This window comes from Ursus americanus, chromosome 11 (genome assembly GCF_024610735.1).
Source record: "Ursus americanus isolate L20-20 chromosome 11, mUrsAme1.1.p, whole genome shotgun sequence".
NCBI lineage: Eukaryota > Metazoa > Chordata > Mammalia > Carnivora > Ursidae > Ursus > Ursus americanus.
This window is the reverse complement of record NC_142137.1, coordinates 28,139,912-28,157,938: the sequence shown is the minus strand read 5'-3', so window position 1 is coordinate 28,157,938 and position 18,027 is coordinate 28,139,912. Positions and strand designations below refer to the sequence as shown.

Genomic DNA, 18,027 nt, shown 5'->3' with positions numbered 1-18,027 from the left:
AATGGGCATTCTCATATTGCTGGTGGGAATATAAATTGTTCATTTTCTATGGAAAGCAATTTGGAAATCATTTTCAAAATTAAAGATACACATATATTTTTATCTAGCAATTTCATTCAAGGACTTTATCCTCAAATATTTTATATATGTTTTAAATGAACATGTAAGAATATTTGTGGCAGCATTGTTTGTCATTGCAAAAAATTGGAAACAACCTAAACATAGATCAGTTAGGGGAATGGTTAAGTAAATAATGGTATATCTATTCAATGGATTACTAGGCAACCCTTAAATTAATGAAGCAACCCTGTGTACAACTGCAATGGTGCCATGTCTAAAATATATTAAGAGAGAAAAAAGCAACATACAAGACTCCATGTATAGTATGCTGCCATTTGTGTGGTTTAAAAATATATGTGTGTGTGTGTGTAGATCTGTGTGTGTGTGTGTGTGTGTGTGTGTATGTGTGTGTAAATATCAAAGGGTGTATGAGAGTTTGGTAACAGTGGTTGCCTCCGGTGAAGGGAACTGGTAGCCTAGAGGACAAAGGTGGGAGACTGAATTTCTGTTTAGTATACTGTTTGGTAATTTTGGAATTTTTTTTTTTACCATGTGCATGTGATACCTATTCAGAGTTCATGGTTTTTTTTTTTTTATTTTTTTAAGTTGTGTTTGAAGGGATTGGTAAAGAAGAACAAAAACAAAAAGTTATTTGGTTGTGAACAGTTGTCAAATGATTACTGCAATATTGTTTAATTTTAGATTTTGCTAGAGATCTTCTAATTCAGAGCTTCCTGATGATGTTATGTGGCTCACTGGAGGGTGGCCCTAGTGGAGTGTGGTCTAAAGGAAGGCTGTGGGGTTCCTTTAAGCAGGTAACATCATGAGCAATAACCTGTATTTACTGCTCCTTTTGATATTTTCAGTGCATTAAAGGAGGTGCTTTATTAGTTGGAATCTACTTCAGCTAGCCACAGAGTATGCAGCTGCCTCTTGTGGAAAAGGGATCATGGAGCTACTGTTGTATATATTCTGGGTGCCTGAGGAGCATGTTACACAGTGCAAGGTGTAGGCCAATGACAATGAGAGCACAGGATAGCAGGGATGTTGGTTGCCGTGGGGAGCCCAGCTCTAGGCCCGAATTTCTGTATTCACATGTATTGGATGTCTAGTCATGTGCATCTCATGTGTCCTTTAGCTTGCTGCAAGGTGGCTGCCTAATAGTGCATTTATGTTCTGCAAAAATAAACATCATTGTTATTTTGAAATATTATTCCTGATGTGAAAAAGGTTGGATTTGAAATTCATTCATATTATTACAAACCTCATTTAAATTTTAATTTTTTTCTATAATTATATAAAGAAAATGTGATAATTTTTTTTCACCAAGCACAATGTTGATGCTTCCAAATACTCCTCTGTTGGTCTCTGTGCTAAACAAATATTACTTACAATGTGAAAAAGGTTGGGAAACACTGTTCCGGTCAAATCCTCTCATTTTATAAAGAGAACTGAAATCTAGATAGATAATAAGCTCAGGGATTTGTCCAGTGTCCTATAGTTGGTTGTGTGGGCTAGGGGTGAAAACTAAGGATCTTGACTCTTAGCTCTCACTGTCCCCCCAAACCTGAGGGAAAGTTGGAAGAAGGCATTGATAATTGAAAGGTGAGCATACTGAACCTTAGAGGAATTATTAGAAAACCTGCATGTACACAGCTTAGAAATCTTTAAGGGCCTACTGTGTGCAATAGTGCTTAGAATCTTCCTGTAGAATAGGTTATAGTGGGATTTGTTGTTTTATGATGACTGTAGCTATCTCCTTTAAAAAGAAAAATAACAAAGGCTAGAGTATAGTAAGAGGAATTTAGGACAGATATAAACAAAAATTGATACTAGAATTGAATGTATATAGTTTTCCAAAGAGAAAGAGAATGTGCCAGGAGACCTTTCAAGTTCCTCTGATGCTGTAATTTTCTCTTGTTTTTGATTGGATTAGTATTTGTTCAATAAAAAATGAGTGAAAATCCATTCGGGTTTAAGGAGGTTGGGGTTAAACAGATTTCAAAGGATGTTGTCATTAGCCCTAGACATTTCAAAGAAATACTTAGCAGCTTATTAAGATATGGGATGTAGTATGTTGTATCTTACTTTGGTACCTGGCTGCCTTTTTAACACCACGGTGGTACTAAATAAGAGAGGAGATAATGGGAGTTAAGGTACAGTGAACTTTGGGTAAATGTGTTAACTTATAGTTTCCAGGTAAGATACAGATAGGGCAGGAGTAGGTGTCTTAGGCAATTAAGACAAAACTCCACTGTTTAAACAAAAAGTAGATACATTTTTGAGACTAAAACAAATTACAAGTAAAAATAAAACCCTCTTAATAACAGTCTACTTAATCTTGGTGTGGGGGTGTTTTTTTGTTTTTTTTTTGTTGTTGTTGTTGTTTTTGTTTTTGTCATTTCTTTTAAGTTTTTCAGATGACCTTCTGTGTTTCTTCCAGTTCTCTGTAGCTTTTTAAATATCTCATTTTTTTTAATGAAAAATACTTTGTTGCTTAATTAGTATTGGCAAACTGGACTGTTTTCTGCAGCAGAAATTGAATGTATGCCTAACAAAGTAAATTCTGAGAAAAAAAGGGTAGTAATTGTCATTATAAATGTTAGGGTTTTTTTGGTCCAATTCTATTTTCTTTTTAGACGATAGTTGTGGGAAGAAACTAAGAGTTTGAGGTCAATTTCTTTGGGGGTAGTTATTTAATTTTCTTTGGGTTGAGAGAGCATTTACTATATAAACGACTCAAATAATAAAAGAAAGCGTGTTACCTCAAAAATGCTTGTGTAATAACAATATAACAAGAGTTTTCTATTTTTTCCATTTATTACAATTACCAAGGAAGTATAACCATAATTAAAGAAATATCTTATTTTGCATATATATTTACACTTCAAAGTAATTTATATATTAAATTAGGTTTTGTTTGAGATGGTGAAATGAAAGGTTTTGTAAGTAAGAATACATGTTGATATGTGAAAAAATGTGAAGTTAAAACATGTTGGCATACTCCTAGTTTCTCAGAACAAGAAAATGACTAATCTAAATTTCATTTCAGAATAAAAACCAAGACAAGCCACATAAAAGCAACCTAAAAATTAAACTGTCATCATATTATTTGTTTTAAAACTATGGAATAATATATCTGAGGAAGATTTCTCTCAAAATTGTTTTTCTCAATTTCAAGTAAGTAATTTATTTTGGTTAATATATTGGGGATGAGGGGGGTTGGGGGTAAGCCTTGGCATTGAAGTTGATAAATCCTACTCATCCTTAAAGTAACAACTCAAATATTAACCTCTTTAAAGCCTTTTGTGACTCCTTTGCCCATTCCCAAAAGGTTATCTCTTTGGCTTCCCATAGTCTTAGCCCCCTTTCCTATTGTTGATAAAGGACTTAACTACAGTTAGTGTTGTTTGTCTGTAGGGCTGGTTACATGGCAGGTACCCTTGTGTGCCTCCGTGACCCCCCCCCCACCATACCCTCTACAGTGTCTTCTGCTGAGAGACCCTGGCCAAGTTATTTTACTTCTATGGGCCCTAATTTCCTCCTTTGTAAAATGAGTTTTAATAATTTTTACTCATTGGATTATTATGATTAAACAATAATCAGCAATGTGTGGCATGATATCAATATAAGTATTCCTTTCTTTACCCTTCTAACTCCAGAATCTGCCACATTATTTCATATATACTAAGCACTCTTTAATTGAATTGAAATGAAAAAAGGAATTCTTGTAGCATTTACTAATTTCTCACAATAGGGCAAACTAAAATACCTGCACATTGTGGTGTAAAGCTTTTTGTAGTTGGTCACTACCTCTTACGTCTTCAGGCTAGGTAATTACCTGTTTAAAATACTTTTTAAAGAATTGACATTTTTATAAATACCCATTCGACCTGATTTTTCCTTTTTAACTGTTGATAGATATAAAGAAAAGTGTCCAGGCCTGATCTTGCGTTTAAAAAGGGCAATGTTAAGCCATTGATCCAAGGAGTAACTATAATTTTCCAATGCTGCAGATTAGGTTAAGTTTATTTCTTCAGAGCCTTATTTTCTAAAGCCTTCAGTAGTGCCTTCTGTGTTAAAGATGGTGGTAAAAAGAATTGAAAGTATGTGTGCCAGAGGTCACAAAGAGGATAATAGGATTTATTGCTCTCTTGTTTTTGTCGTTTGTGAATTCATGAAACACAAAAATTGAAGCCTTTGGTTTTTAAACCTATTTAGGACTGTGGAATGTGGACCAAATGAATTCATTATTGCCTGGAGTTTCGATTTCTTCACCATATTTTCCCTATATGTATTCCTAGGTTTGGTTTGGTTTGGTTTTTTTTAATAACATGGTCTTTTAATTTTTTTCATGAAGTCATTAGAAAGATATTCAAGTTAATTTTGATGACTCACACCTTGGTTGATGATGCTTAATGATTTTAAAATAGAAGCCAGGTTAGTCAAAAGACATTACTTTTAAGTCATTTTACTAACAGAGATTATAGGCCATTTATTGACCCCTTACTATGTGCCCAGTTCTAAGTGTTTTAATCTTTACAACAGCTCTATAAAATGGGTACTATTATTCCCATTTTACAGTTGAGGAAATGAGGCTTGGAGAGGTTAAATAACTTTTGCCTAAAGTATTCAGCATATATTTACCTGATAGTGTGTGAGGATTAAAATGAGCAAGTGTGTATTAGCCTAAACAGAAGCAGAGAAGCAAAACCTGAGATTTTGTAATTCGATAATAGCCATTATTGGGAAATGACATGACCATGAATATATTCTTATTCACTTTTTTGTGTGTGTATGATAGTATACCCTGCTACTCTACACTAACCCTTTTTTTCCTGAGCAATATTAAGTCTCCTCTCAAATGCATGTTCCCATTTGGACTGGATTGTTTTGTTTTATGTATATGTGTTTATAAGGTGATAGTGGGACTTGACTATAATATCAGTCTGATACAAAATATCTTTATAAGTTTAGTTTGATTAAACAAGTGGTATATGAGTATATTCTTATTGTGAAATCTAGCAAACAGAAACAGGTAAAACATAAATTTTCCTTAATCACCACCAATCCTATTTCCCTATCCACTTGTATTAGTTTTTGCATAACCTCCCCAAAATGTAGTGGTATAAAATACGCTATTTGTTAGCAATGATTCTGGGATGGGCTCAGTTCAGCAATTCTGCCCCTGCTGCTGGCTGGGCTGCTTATGTGGTGCAATCAGCTGTGAAGTCAGTGGGAAGGTGGTTGGTCTAGGATGACTTCATTCATATGTCTAGATATTGGTGCGAGCTGTTGGCTAAGGTCGTGGAGTGCCATGTGTCTCCAGCAGGCTAGCCTTCAGCTGGAAGCCGTAGCAGTAGAGTTTACAGAAGCGGCAAGTGAAGGCAAGTCCCATATATTTTATCTTGTTCCATGGGCCAAAGCAAAACATGGCCAGGCTCAGAGCGCTGTGGAAAGGGTTTCCTAAGAGTGTGTGACTCATTAGGGGGCCATTATTGCAGTAATCTATACCACTATTGCTGGCTGACTCATTTTTCAGGAAACATTTGTCAGTGTGTCAGTGCCCTACTCTTGAAAAAGTAGAGTGTTGAAAAATTTATTCAGCAATTCAGATAAATTTAGCTAATTCCTTGTTCTTGTTTTAGTCCATTCTCATCATTGCTTAGCATCATTCCTGGTCCCATTTAATCAACAAATATTTACTGAGCTCCCCACTAAGTGCACAATGAGGTATCAGGTGGGCAGCAGATGGAGCAAGATTACTGTGTTCATCATCCAAGTTTCTTAAAACTTCCCTACCTATCTGCTCTATTATATGAACAGAATTCTATAAAAGCAGGCAATTACAAGTTTTCTGAAAATGACCAACAGCCTACACAAGACAAAATATATCTTGTGTACTATATATTTTAAATGTCTTACAAGAATATCTTCAAGAGAAGAAAAAGTGTAACACAGAGGTTGTTTTGATCTAACTCCCACCAGCAATATGAGACTTTTTCCATCTCTTCACCAAGATTATGTTCTCAAATGTTTTGATCTTTTCCAATCTAATAGATAAAAACATGGATCTCAGTGGTTTTAATTTGCATTTCTTTTATTACAAGTGAGATTGAGTGTCTTTCCATATGCTTGAGAGCCATTTGTGTTTCTTTTTCAGTGTACTACAAGTTTATCTTTTATCCACTTTCCTTTTTTGGGTCTTGGTCTTTTGTTTATTGATTCCAAGGAGCTCTTCATATAATAGGAAAATTGGCCACTATGAATTGACTTTCAGATATTTTTCCCAGTTTGTTTATTCTTATGGTAAATACATTTTATTTAAATAATTTTTTCATTTTATAAAGAACTTTTATATCTTAAATGAGGCTTTAGATCACATTTAGTTGAACTTAGTTTTAAATATTAGTCATGGGAGTAGAAGAAAAAGATCTTAACTTTATCACTTCTTATTTAGGGAACTTACCTTTAAAATGCTTTGACTTAAAATGAACAATTTCAGAAGGATCCTAATTTTTATTTACTTTTTTTTCTAAGTTTGGTTCTATGCTGAAACCACCCCTTTTGGGGCTATTTTTAGATGATTAGACTGTGTAGCATAGGTGGAAAAAATTTTGTGTTACTTAGAATAACTTGTTAATAATGTTGCTTTGAGTCTTGTTCAGTTTGTGTGTGTGTGTGGGCGCAGTGTGTACAACACATACATATAGGGTACTAATGGTTCAAGCAGTACTCTAATTCATATGTAACTCTTCACCTATTCAGCCAGTCTTTACCTAATCAATCAGATAGCTATATTAGTGTGGCTAGATTAGGCTAGCCTTTACCCAGTGGGCCAAATAGAGGAAAGACAACGGACTTGGACCTATTTTGAGAAGGTAGTAATGCTGCCCACTATCCAAACAATGTCCTACATTTTTAATAAGATTGTAGAGAGCTAGGAAGAAGGTAACAGAGGCATCTATGACCACCTCTGCAGCATCTGACATTGTGAAATTATCAGTTTTTCCCCTTGACTTCTATATAAAATCAGTTTTTCCCCTTGACTTCTATATAAAAGGGGATTAGAAAACCATGAGGCTATAGAGATGAGTGTGTTTTGAGTCATTTAATGTAGTTTTCGAAAGTTTTTAAAGTTGGCAAACTCTTCATATGTAATTTTATCCAGCAGCATCCAAAAACAAACAAGAATCCTTATGTGATTGACAGTGGGGAATTGTAGAAAACCAATTTTTGCCATGCTTTAGTTTTTAATTTTTCAAAGTTGTTGAAGTGTTCTTTAGGATCTGTTATATCATCAATATCTTTATAAATGTTTCATTGGCAATTAAAAAGAAGTTTTCCAAATGGTAACTATAATTAAATCGTAGTGAGCATTTCATAATATATATAATTGTCAAATCACTCTTGTATACCTGAAACTAGTATAATGTTGTATGTCAGCTATACGTCAATAAAAAAATGTTTTCCATTTATTTGATACAAAATTGTATGGTCATATTATTTCCTTGACTAAAAGAAATGTTAACATTTCCGAGGTTGTAATACATCTTACAATGTATGCATTTAATACAGTAATTTTCCCTTCTGAGAGGCTGTATTAGACTGATGGGGTATCTTCTAATATATGACTTCCTAAAGAAAATATAACATTCCATAATTAGTTTTCATCCTCTGTACATGTATTTTTTTTATGTAATATGTTGTGGAATGAAATTGCTTCCACTTCATTTTGTTCATTTTTGAAAGGTTTGAAACAATAATTTGTTATAATTGATTTTTTCTCCTATAATTTTATACTTTTTAGTAACTTTGTTTTACTCTTTGCTCTTGCAATATTAGACTGTTATATGTGTTTTTTAAAAAATAGATGCAGAAATCATCTTAAAAGCTTATATATAAATTTAGTTGTAATTACAAATTTAAGAACAAATAAATATTCTTTTATGTAATATAAAGCATTTAGCTTATTTTAGTGTTTTACACTCTCAGCTCCCAAGTTAATCTTTAAGACTAACTTATAAATGTTGAATAAACTGTGTATCTCCTCTTTCAAAAAAATTTTAGCTCCTGTATTAAATTTCAGTAGACCAATTCGTACTTAACTCTACATATTAATTTGATATGGAGTACCACCACTAATCTGTTTATACCATACCTCTTATACCCATGCTTGAGTTCCAATTTAAATTTCCTTCTTTTGGTTGCCACAAATATGTTTTTAGGTACTATTTTTCAGGAGATACTCATGTGGATTACTTTTTTGGAATCCTTGAATATCTGAAAATGACTTTTTGTTGCATGCATGTGTCAATGACAACATGGCTCAATATGGTATTCATGTGTCCCAGACTTTTCCTTTGTAATTCTTTAGCCATTATTCTGGTCTCTTTTACTGTTGGCTGGGACAAGAAAGTCCTTTTGATGTAGAGATGCTGGTGCTTTTTATTTTGGGATAATTCTTCTATTATACCTTTGAATATTACTTTCATTCCATTTGTTAAGGCTTTTTTTTTTTTTAATTAAAGAAATACCTGTTATTGGTGGTTTGGTTCATATTTCTTTTTTATTCTGATCTTATTTTTAACTTAGTCTTTTTGCATTGTTGGTGAACATTTTTATTTTCATCTTCTACATTACTGATAGGTTTTTTGCAGTATTGATTCTCATCTCCAGTGTGGAATTTAATTTTGTTGCTTATTCCTTTCTTAGAGTTCCATAGGTTTATATCTTACTCTGCATATGTCTATTATGTTTTTATGCCTTCCTGGTCTTTTTAATTGATCATCTTTTCCTTATAAAAGATGTTTTACAGGAACTTAATTTTCTTGTCTTTTACTGAGACACACAGCAGATATTTTCTACATTTCTTCTGTTTCCTAATGTAAATTATTATAGATTCTTTTCGTTGACAATTTAAGGTGTTTTATCCATGCTGCTGAATATTTGTATAGGTCCCATGCTTATCCATCTGAACAAGAGGCTATTTATCCATTCCTGGTGTCTGCCAGGAGGCAGAGTATGGAAAATCCACTTAGTTGTCTTTTCTTCTAAGCTGATAGAATTGCCCTTCCAGATACATAGAATTAATAATTGTGCACAACCCACTTAGATGACAGCATTCATCCCGTGTGCCTCTACTGGGTCGAGGTTTCAGTTTTTCCACTGTTTTCACTGCACATCCTCTCTGTTATGTGGAAGAGAACTCATTCCTAGAAAACATGAATTAGTGTTTGTTTTCATTTATTTTTGTTTGTGTGGTGGTGGTGGTGTTTTTAGAAAGTACGCATGAGAATAGGGGGTAGGGGCAGAGGGAGAAAGAGAATCAGTAAGCAGGCTCCACACCCAGGGTCTATCTCACGACCCTGGGATCATGACCTGAGAGCTGGAATCAAGAGTCGGACATTTAACTGACTGAGCCACCCAGGCACCCCTATTTATTTATTTTTTTTAACCAGAGCATTCATTACTTGAAAGTCTCCAAATTATAAAGGCCCTTAGGACTTTTGGTGATTTCAGCAGTGTTGGAAGCTAATTTAACATCCAGAATGGAGAGAGCTGTGCTCCATCAGTTAATGTTTTTAGGTGTGAAACATTCCCTAGGTGTGATACCTCTTGAGCAAGTCTGTTTTGAGGCTTAGGAAACTGTCCATGGGACTGGAGATAGTGGTTGCTATTTGGTATTTCTAAGCTAGGGTAGTTATGGTTACAATCCCCATGATCTCATCCTCTGGTACTTTACCTGCTACCCAGGGAGAGCCAAAGAATATCCCTTGAATTGACTCCCAGTGAAGAATAACTACCTCACACTGCCTTGCTCGAATGTTGTCTCATATTTTATATCGTATTAAGTATAACCAAGTGGTCTCTTTGAGTCATGTGAGTCTCAATGTCTAGTTGGACCTAATGTGTTATATTTGTATTTCATGATTTTGTTTTTTGGCTTGTTTTTAATATTTGCTGAGTGAATCTGTATTTATTGCTTATTCTTTGTAAGCATTTCCAATTACAAATATGTAATATAGATATTCCCTATATATCTATAATACAGATTAATATGTTGAAAGAATATAACAAATATTTGTTTTAATACCTGTAGTAAGACATAGACTGTTACAGATATCTTTGAAGTATTTGATTGCCTCCTTCTCTCCTATCTAATAATTTTTTTTAATTTTGGTTAATCATTTCCTTGCTTTTCTTTACAGTTTTACCTCATATGCATGTATTCCTAAACAATAGATTAAGTTTTATCTTTTTGGAGCTATTTATGTGTGCTTCTCTGATTGTTTCTATTGTTCTTCTCTCTGATTTTTTCCTCCCAACAGTATGTTTTGGACATCATCCATGTTGAACTATATAGATGTAGTTCATTCATTTTCACTGTTGTATAGTATTGTGTTATATGACTATACCATAATTTTATTTTTCCATTCTTCTATTTTTGGACATTTGAGTTGTTTCCTGTTTTTATCCCGAATTACAAACAATGCTGTTATGAAAACTGTTGTGCATGTCTTCTTGTGTGTGTGTGTGTGTGTGTGTGTGTAAGAATTTATATGTTTATACTAGGGGTAGTAGAATTGCTGAGGTTGAGTGTACACATGTCTCCTTTACTAGGTAATGCCAAATTCTTTTCTAAAGTGGTTCTACCAAACTATATTCCCACCAGCAGTGTGTGAGCGTTCTGATGTTCTGCATCATCACCAGCATTTAGAATTGTCAGACTTTTAAGTTCTAAATTAATTCTTATAGGTATAAATGATATCTGATTGTGAGTTTGTATGTTTTCTCTCACTAGTAGAGTTGAATTTTTCCATATGTTTATCATCTGCTTGTTTCAGCAAATATTGAGAGAGATGTGTTGAAGTCTCCAACTTGTGGATTTGTCTGTTCTCTTTTAGTTCTGTCAGTGTTTTCTTCATGTATTTTGAAGCTTTATGTATTTGAGTCCTATATATTTAGGATTATTATGTCTTCTTGGTGAGGTGGCCTCTTTATCCCAGGCAGTATTCCTTGTTATGAAGTCTTCCTTGTCTGTTGTTAATATAGCCATTCCAGCTTTTTTTTTATTAGTGTTTACAGGATATGTAAGAATTTGAAGGGCCTGAAATTTTACCTTCTTGAAAGCTAACAAGTTGGGGCACCTGGGTGGCTCAGCCAGTTAAGCGTCTGCCTTCGGCTCAGGTCATGATCCCAGGGTCCTCGGATCAAGCCCCACATCGGGCTCCCTGCTCAGCTGGGAGCCTCCGTCTCCCTCTGCCTCTGCCACTCCCCCTGCTTGTGATCTCTCTCATTCTGCGTCAAATAAATAAATAAAATCTTTATTTAAAAAAAAAAAAAAGAAAGCCAATAAGTTAACTTGCCACAGATTTCATAGATGCTGGCAGTAGACATGAGATTCCTGGATGTCCATTTTATTGACTGTTAATAAGGAGGAACTGCAGATGAGGGATGACTGCAGGTAAAATACTGAGAAGTCTCTTCAAAAACTGCTACCACGGATGCCTGGGTGGCACAGCGGTTAAGTGTCTGCCTTCGGCTCAGGGCGTGATCCCGGTGTTATGGGATCGAGCCCCACATCAGGCTCCTCTGCTGTGGGCCTGCTTCTTCCTCTCCCACTCCCCCTGCTTGTGTTCCCTCTCTCACTGGCTGTCTCTATCTCTGTCAAATAAATAAATAAAATCTTAAAAAAAAAAAACTACCACAACAGAGACCCATGGGGAATTGTCTCCCAACATATCTTTTTTTCATCCTTTTACTTTCAACCCATTTTTACTTTTATACAGGTTTCTTATAGAAAGCATATAGCATATAGTTGGGTTTATTCATTTAGTCTAATAATCTCTGTCTTTTCATTGGTGTGTTAAGATTGTTTACATTTAACATAGTTAGTAATATGGTTGGACTAAAAATCTACCACTGTGCTAGCTGTTTTCTGTTATTGTCTGTTCTTCACTTTGTTTTTCCTCTTGGATTATTTGGATGTTTTTTAATTTCCTTTCTCTCCACTATTTGCTTATTTATTTATACCTTTTGAAATTAATTTAATGGAAGCCCTAGGGTTTGAAATATACATTTGTAACTAACCAAAGTCTTCCATCATATAATAGTACATAGTTTCATATGTAGTGTAAGGACTCCCAAGTCTTCCTGCTTATCTTTTGTGCTTTTGTTATACATTTTACTTTTATATATGCTATCAACATACAATATGTTGCTACTATTTTTGCTTTAGACAGTTATCTTTTAAGAGCAATTACAAATAAGAAATGAAGTTTCGTATTTACTTCATTTATGTCACTTCTAGTGTTGATTTCTTTGGTCCAAGTTTCTGTCTGGTGTTATAAATTCCATCTGTGTGAAGAACTTCCATTAACATTTATTTTATTGTAGGGCAAAACTGGTGGTAATGAATTATCTCAGTTTTTGTTTTCCTGAAAGAAATTTTATTTTTACTTTATCTTTATAAAATATTTTTGCTGAGGGGGTGCCTGTGTGGCTCAGTTGGTTGAGCATCTGCCTTTGGCTCGGGTCCTGATCCCAGGGTCCTGGGATCAAGTCCCCTGTTCGTCTCCTTGCTCTGTGGAGAGCCTGCTTCTTCCTCGGCCTGCTGCTCTCCTTGCTTGTATACTCCCTGTCTCTCTCTCTCTCTCTCTCTCTCTCTCTGTCTGACAAATAAATACATAAAATCTTTTAAAAAAATATTTTGCTGAGTATAGAATTGTGGATTGCCTTTTTTTTTTTTTCCCTTTAAAAAGATATGACTATGTTGTTGTCTGGCCCATATAGTTCTGCTATAATTCTTATCTTTGATTCTTTGTAAAGTGTCTTTTTTTTCCCCTCTTTTTTTTTCTTTGTCTTTGGATATGATTTGCCTTTACTTTTTTTATTTTTTTTAAGATTTTATTATTTGAAGGAGAGAGAAAGAATGAGCAGGTAGAGGGAGTGAGAGAATCAAACTCCCTGCTGAACAGAGCCTGATGTGGGGCTCAATCCCAGGATCCTGACATCAGAACCTGAGCTGAAGGCAGACATTTAACCGACTGAGCCACTGAGGTGCCCTGATTTGGCTTTACTTTTGAACATGATGTGTCTATTTGATTTTGTTTGGTATTCTCTGAACTGCTTGGTTCTGTGGTTTGGTATCTTTTATTTAATGAGGAAAACTCTCAGCCATTATCTCTTCATGTATTTCTTTTGAACTGTTCTCTCTCTCTTCTCTGTGTGATTTCAGTTAAATGGATGTTAGATCATAAGATACTGTTTCATAGCTCTTATATGATTCACTATGGGTTTTGTCTTACTTTCCCCCACTCTTTTTTTTTTTTTTCTGACATGAGATTTATCTTTTAGGGAGATTTCCTTGATGATAGTAGTTGTTGCTATTCCTGAAGTATTGATATTTCAGAAGTTGAAGCTATAGTATAAAGTCATCTTCTTTTTTTGGCATGTCCTGAGATCTTTCAGATTATTAGTAAAATGTAGATTAATAATAAATTGTGTCCCAACTAAAAAATAGTCTGATTAGATTTAAGGATCATGAGATATGGCCCAGGATTATGACTGTAGTTGTGGAGATAGAATTTAATATAATAATTTGAACTAAAGAGCGCTTTAATTTTATATGTTTTGTATGTCTTATTTTTCTACCTATGGTAATCATGAAATTCACTGGATTTTCATTCTGAATTATGCCTCAGTTTTGTAATATTTAATTACAATATTCAATTTGCAATAAAAATTAATACTACAAATTATCAAGTAGCTAGACCCAGATATGTTTATATTAGACACCTAGGACTATGTAGAATTAAATAGACATGAGAAAGACTTATAAGAAATCGATATTAGTATTTTGTTTTTTGTGGTCTGTTAATTGAGAAGGTGTTTTGGAAGTGAAGATGGGATGCCTTTTATTTTGTTTTATTTTTTTTTAAGATTTTATTTATTTATTTGTCAGGGAGAGAGAATACAAGCAGGGGGAGCGGCAGACAGAGGGAACAGCGGGCTCCCCACTGAGCAAGGAGCCCAATGTGGGACTCAATCCCAGGACCCTGGGATCATGACCTGAGCCTAAGGCAGACACTTAACTGACTGAGCCACCCAGACATCCCAATGGGCTGGCTTTTAAAGGAGAGGTTTTTTTATGCATGGAAGCTTCAAGATCACTAAAAATTAATAAACCAACTAATATAAATAAAACTTGAAAATTCAAAGTACGGGAAAGTTTTTTGAGTATGTATACTTTGAATTATCAAAGGTGATAAATGAGATCTCTCTAGTTTTGAGAAAATTGCATGGTATGAATAAAAAGGAATGTTATCTCAAAAGGAAAGTAAGATATGTTTCTAATTTTTTTTATTTAGATCAGTTGAGGTGTGTCAGATTTACTAAAGAATCTTTGGATATGTGCGATTCAAGAATCTAATATTTAATTATTAAAAAACTCCTTACTTTTGAAATCTGAAGTTTAATGGATATTAGTATAAAAAAAAGCTGTTGGGGGAACTGGTTCATTATAAGCATTTTTTATGTGAGCTCAGCTTTACCTAATAAGATTCCTTGTCATGATACATTATACTTTTTCATAGAAAGGAAAAATGTTTTGTTTGACCCATGTTTCAGTAGCTGGCAGATTTTGAAATGGGGACATCTCCAAGTTGATATTGGACACTAGCCACATAAAAGGACAGGGAGCCAAATGCATGAAACATTTGGTTTTTTGGCAAAAGCCCCAGGATATGCAGATTCTTTTAAAAATTGAAGTAAACCTGATCATGGGCAGTTTCTTGTTTAATGTGTTAAACTCCCACCACAGTCCCAGCCTATAACTTGAGAACAGAGGGTCAAGCTATTGTTGACAACTGTGACACTTTCTGGCTCTACTTCTGCAATTGTAGGATCAGAACAGGGAATTTTTTTCCTCTGATAAAAAGGAAGGCTCTGAATTACTTAAATGCAATTGAAACCCTGATCCTTCACATACATATACACATACATAAAAGAAAAGTGCAGATGCATAGTGTTGTTTTATTCTGATACATTTTTCTCAGTAATTATTCTTTGATACATTGTAGGGCTTTGATAAATATTTATTGAAAAAGAGGAATTCTTTATACGTGGTCTTAAACAGATGACAAATCTTTACATGTAGATTGTGGACTTACAAATCCATTCTCTGTCCATTTCCATTGTTACTACTTTAATTGAGGTCTCATTATTTTTGCTTGGACCATCATAATAGTTTCTCAGCTTATCTCTGAATTCACCTCTTTTCAAATTCAGCCTTTATAATGTCAGTAGAGTGATCTTTCTAAAACCCAGATGTTATCCAAATGCTGACATATTGACAGTGGTACAGGAGAAACTATGTGAAAAATTGCTAATAACCTCAGTGTTAAAAAAGTGAAGGATAGGGATGCCTGGGTGACTTCGTCGGTTAAGCACCTGCCTTCCTCTCAGGTCTTGATCCCAGGGTTCTGGGAGCGAGTCCCACATCAGGCTCCTTGCTCAGCAGGGAGCCTGCTTCTCCCTCTGCCTGCCTCTCCCCCTGCTTGTGCGCTTTCTGACAAATAAAATCTTTTAAAAAAATAAAAATAAAAAAATTTTAAAATGAAGGATATTTACACGTATATGATGCATATGGTCTGCCTGCCATATAGTCATCAAAAATCTGACTAAGAAAGAATATAAAGGGCAAGTGTTCACTTGCATGGCTAAGTGAAGAAAATATGCTTCAGAGTAGTCTGTACAGTATGATCCTTCTGTTTAAGAGTGTATATAATATAGACATTAGAGAAATAATAAAACGCAGAATGTGAAGGTAGTAGATTTAAGTAATGTTTTTCTTTTTTGTGCTCTTTTATATCTTATAAAAGCATGGTTACTTTATAATTGGGGAAATTAATAAACCAAAATATATAATCTATTCATATAATTCTTGTCTTTGAAGCCACCATGAGTTTCCCGTATTCTACAGAGGTATTTCCCAAAAGTATTCGGTGGATCTGCCTGTTTTAGAATCACCTGGGATACTCATTAAAAATACAGATTCCTGAGGTCCATCCCAGACATATGAAATTAAAACCTCTGGGATTGTCTAGGAATGTGTACTTCTGGCAAGTGCCACCAATGATTATATATATTCTAAAGTTTTGAAACCGGCCTACAGTATAGAATAAAACTCTGGATGACTTTTCCATGATCTGATACCTGAATGCCTTCCCAACCTCATCTTCTTCTTCCCCAGCCACTTTGCTCTTTAGTCTAAACTGCTTGCTCTTCCTTAGATGCATATCTCATGTCTCTGCATTTACTTTTAGCCTAAGGAAAGCAGGGACTCTGGCCACCCTAGGTGTGGAGTGCTGGGAATAGTGTTGCCCCTCATTAAATGTTTGATGAATGAATGTATGCCATTCTTCTGGATGAAATGACTATGTCCATTCAGTGAATTCTTCCTATTTTAAAATGTCCTGAGAGCATCTCTTCTGTTGTGAAGCGCTCTTGACTTTCCTCAGAGTTAATTAATCCTTTGTGCCACCGTTGGACTTTGTACCTCTGGTAGAGCTGTTAATCACACTGATAAGCAAGTTGTTGTTATTGACTTGTCTGACTTCCCTATTAGAGTGTAAGTTTCATGAGGGCGGGTTAGTATGCTGCCGATCTTTGTGTCCTCAGTGCGTGGTGCCTAGGTAAGCAATAAAAAGTGGTAGAAAAAAACCTTATGATGGGAGGACAAATATTGTATGATTCCACTTACATGAGGTATGTAGAATAGTCAAATTCATAGAGAAAGAAAGTAAATTAGTGGTTACCAGGGGTAAGGAAGCATAAATGGGGATTTATTGTTAAATGGGTGCAGAGTTTCAGTTTGGGATAATGAAAATGTTCTAGAGATGGATGGTGATAATGGTTACACAATAGTGTGAATGTGTTTATTAATACCACTGACTTGTACACTCAAAAAGTTAAGATGGTAAGTTTTATGTATATTGTAACACACACACACACACACACACACACACACACACAGACCACCTCATGAAGGTAAAGACCTTGGCTATTCCCATCAGCTTTGTTCTCTACAGTTGCTAACATTGTTTTGTTTCATTGTTTAATTGTGTTTTCTTTTGATTTTAAAGATGTTTGAAATTAAGTGGAATGTACAGAGAAAGCCCACAGGAAATTCTGTAACACGTCAACAGAATTTATAAAGAGGAAAACCTAATATATTGCTTTTTAAAAATCCCATATTTAAAGAAAATACCATGATGTTACAAATAGTAATTAAAATTGAAGTGGCTCTCACCTACTACTAACCAGTAGATAGTGGTGAAACAGAAGCAATATGGCATCATGGAACTTCAAACTTGATATGGTCAAAGGATCTTTTTTTCTTTGCTTAAAATTGTCTCCTTACTCAATTCCAGGGTGATTGGCAAGCAATACGTGAGTACTTTGGCAGTATCCTAAGTGGTTTTTGTAGATGAGTTCCTTTGAGCTGCTTACATCTTCATGAAGTAATGATGATTCTGTGTTTCATAAGGAAATCATATATGCTATTTAATACTATTCACTTGGAGCTATTGCAAACCTAGTTTGCGCGTCTGTGTGTATGTATGCGTATGTGTGCGTACGTGCACATGTATACATTCTTTCTAGTACAGAGGTTCTCTCTGATTCAGTTTGCAAAGTAGTTTTTTTAAGAGCGGGGGAACAGAGGGAGAAGGAGAGAGAGAATCTTAAGCAGACTCCATGCCCAACACAGAGCCCAATGCAGCATTCAATCTCACAACCCTAAGATCAGGACCTGAGCTGAAACCAAGAGTTGGTCGCTTAACCGAATGTGCCACCCAGGCGGCCCTAAAGATTTTTTATTTTTAAGAATATCTGCATCCATCATGGGGCTTGACTTCACAATCCTGCAATCAAGAGTCACATGCTCTACTGACTGAGCTAGCC

General features: G+C 34.9%; 1 protein-coding gene across 5 annotated transcripts in view; it reads left to right on the top strand.

Moving 5' to 3' along the window:
• The window catches only part of REV3L (REV3 like, DNA directed polymerase zeta catalytic subunit), a 169,158-nt gene that overhangs the window by 6,372 nt on the left and 144,759 nt on the right, over window positions 1-18,027 (top strand). Inside the window, exons 1-2 of one of the 5 annotated variants that reach the window (XM_087865397.1) lie at window positions 451-875; window positions 3,113-3,240. The exons of 3 other annotated variants lie outside the window; for them this stretch is intronic. The gene's annotated coding sequence lies outside the window, so the exon portion shown is untranslated. Of the gene's footprint in view, window positions 1-450; window positions 876-3,112; window positions 3,241-18,027 lie in introns of those variants that run through there. One more of the 5 variants, XM_087865396.1, reaches the window with a different exon arrangement.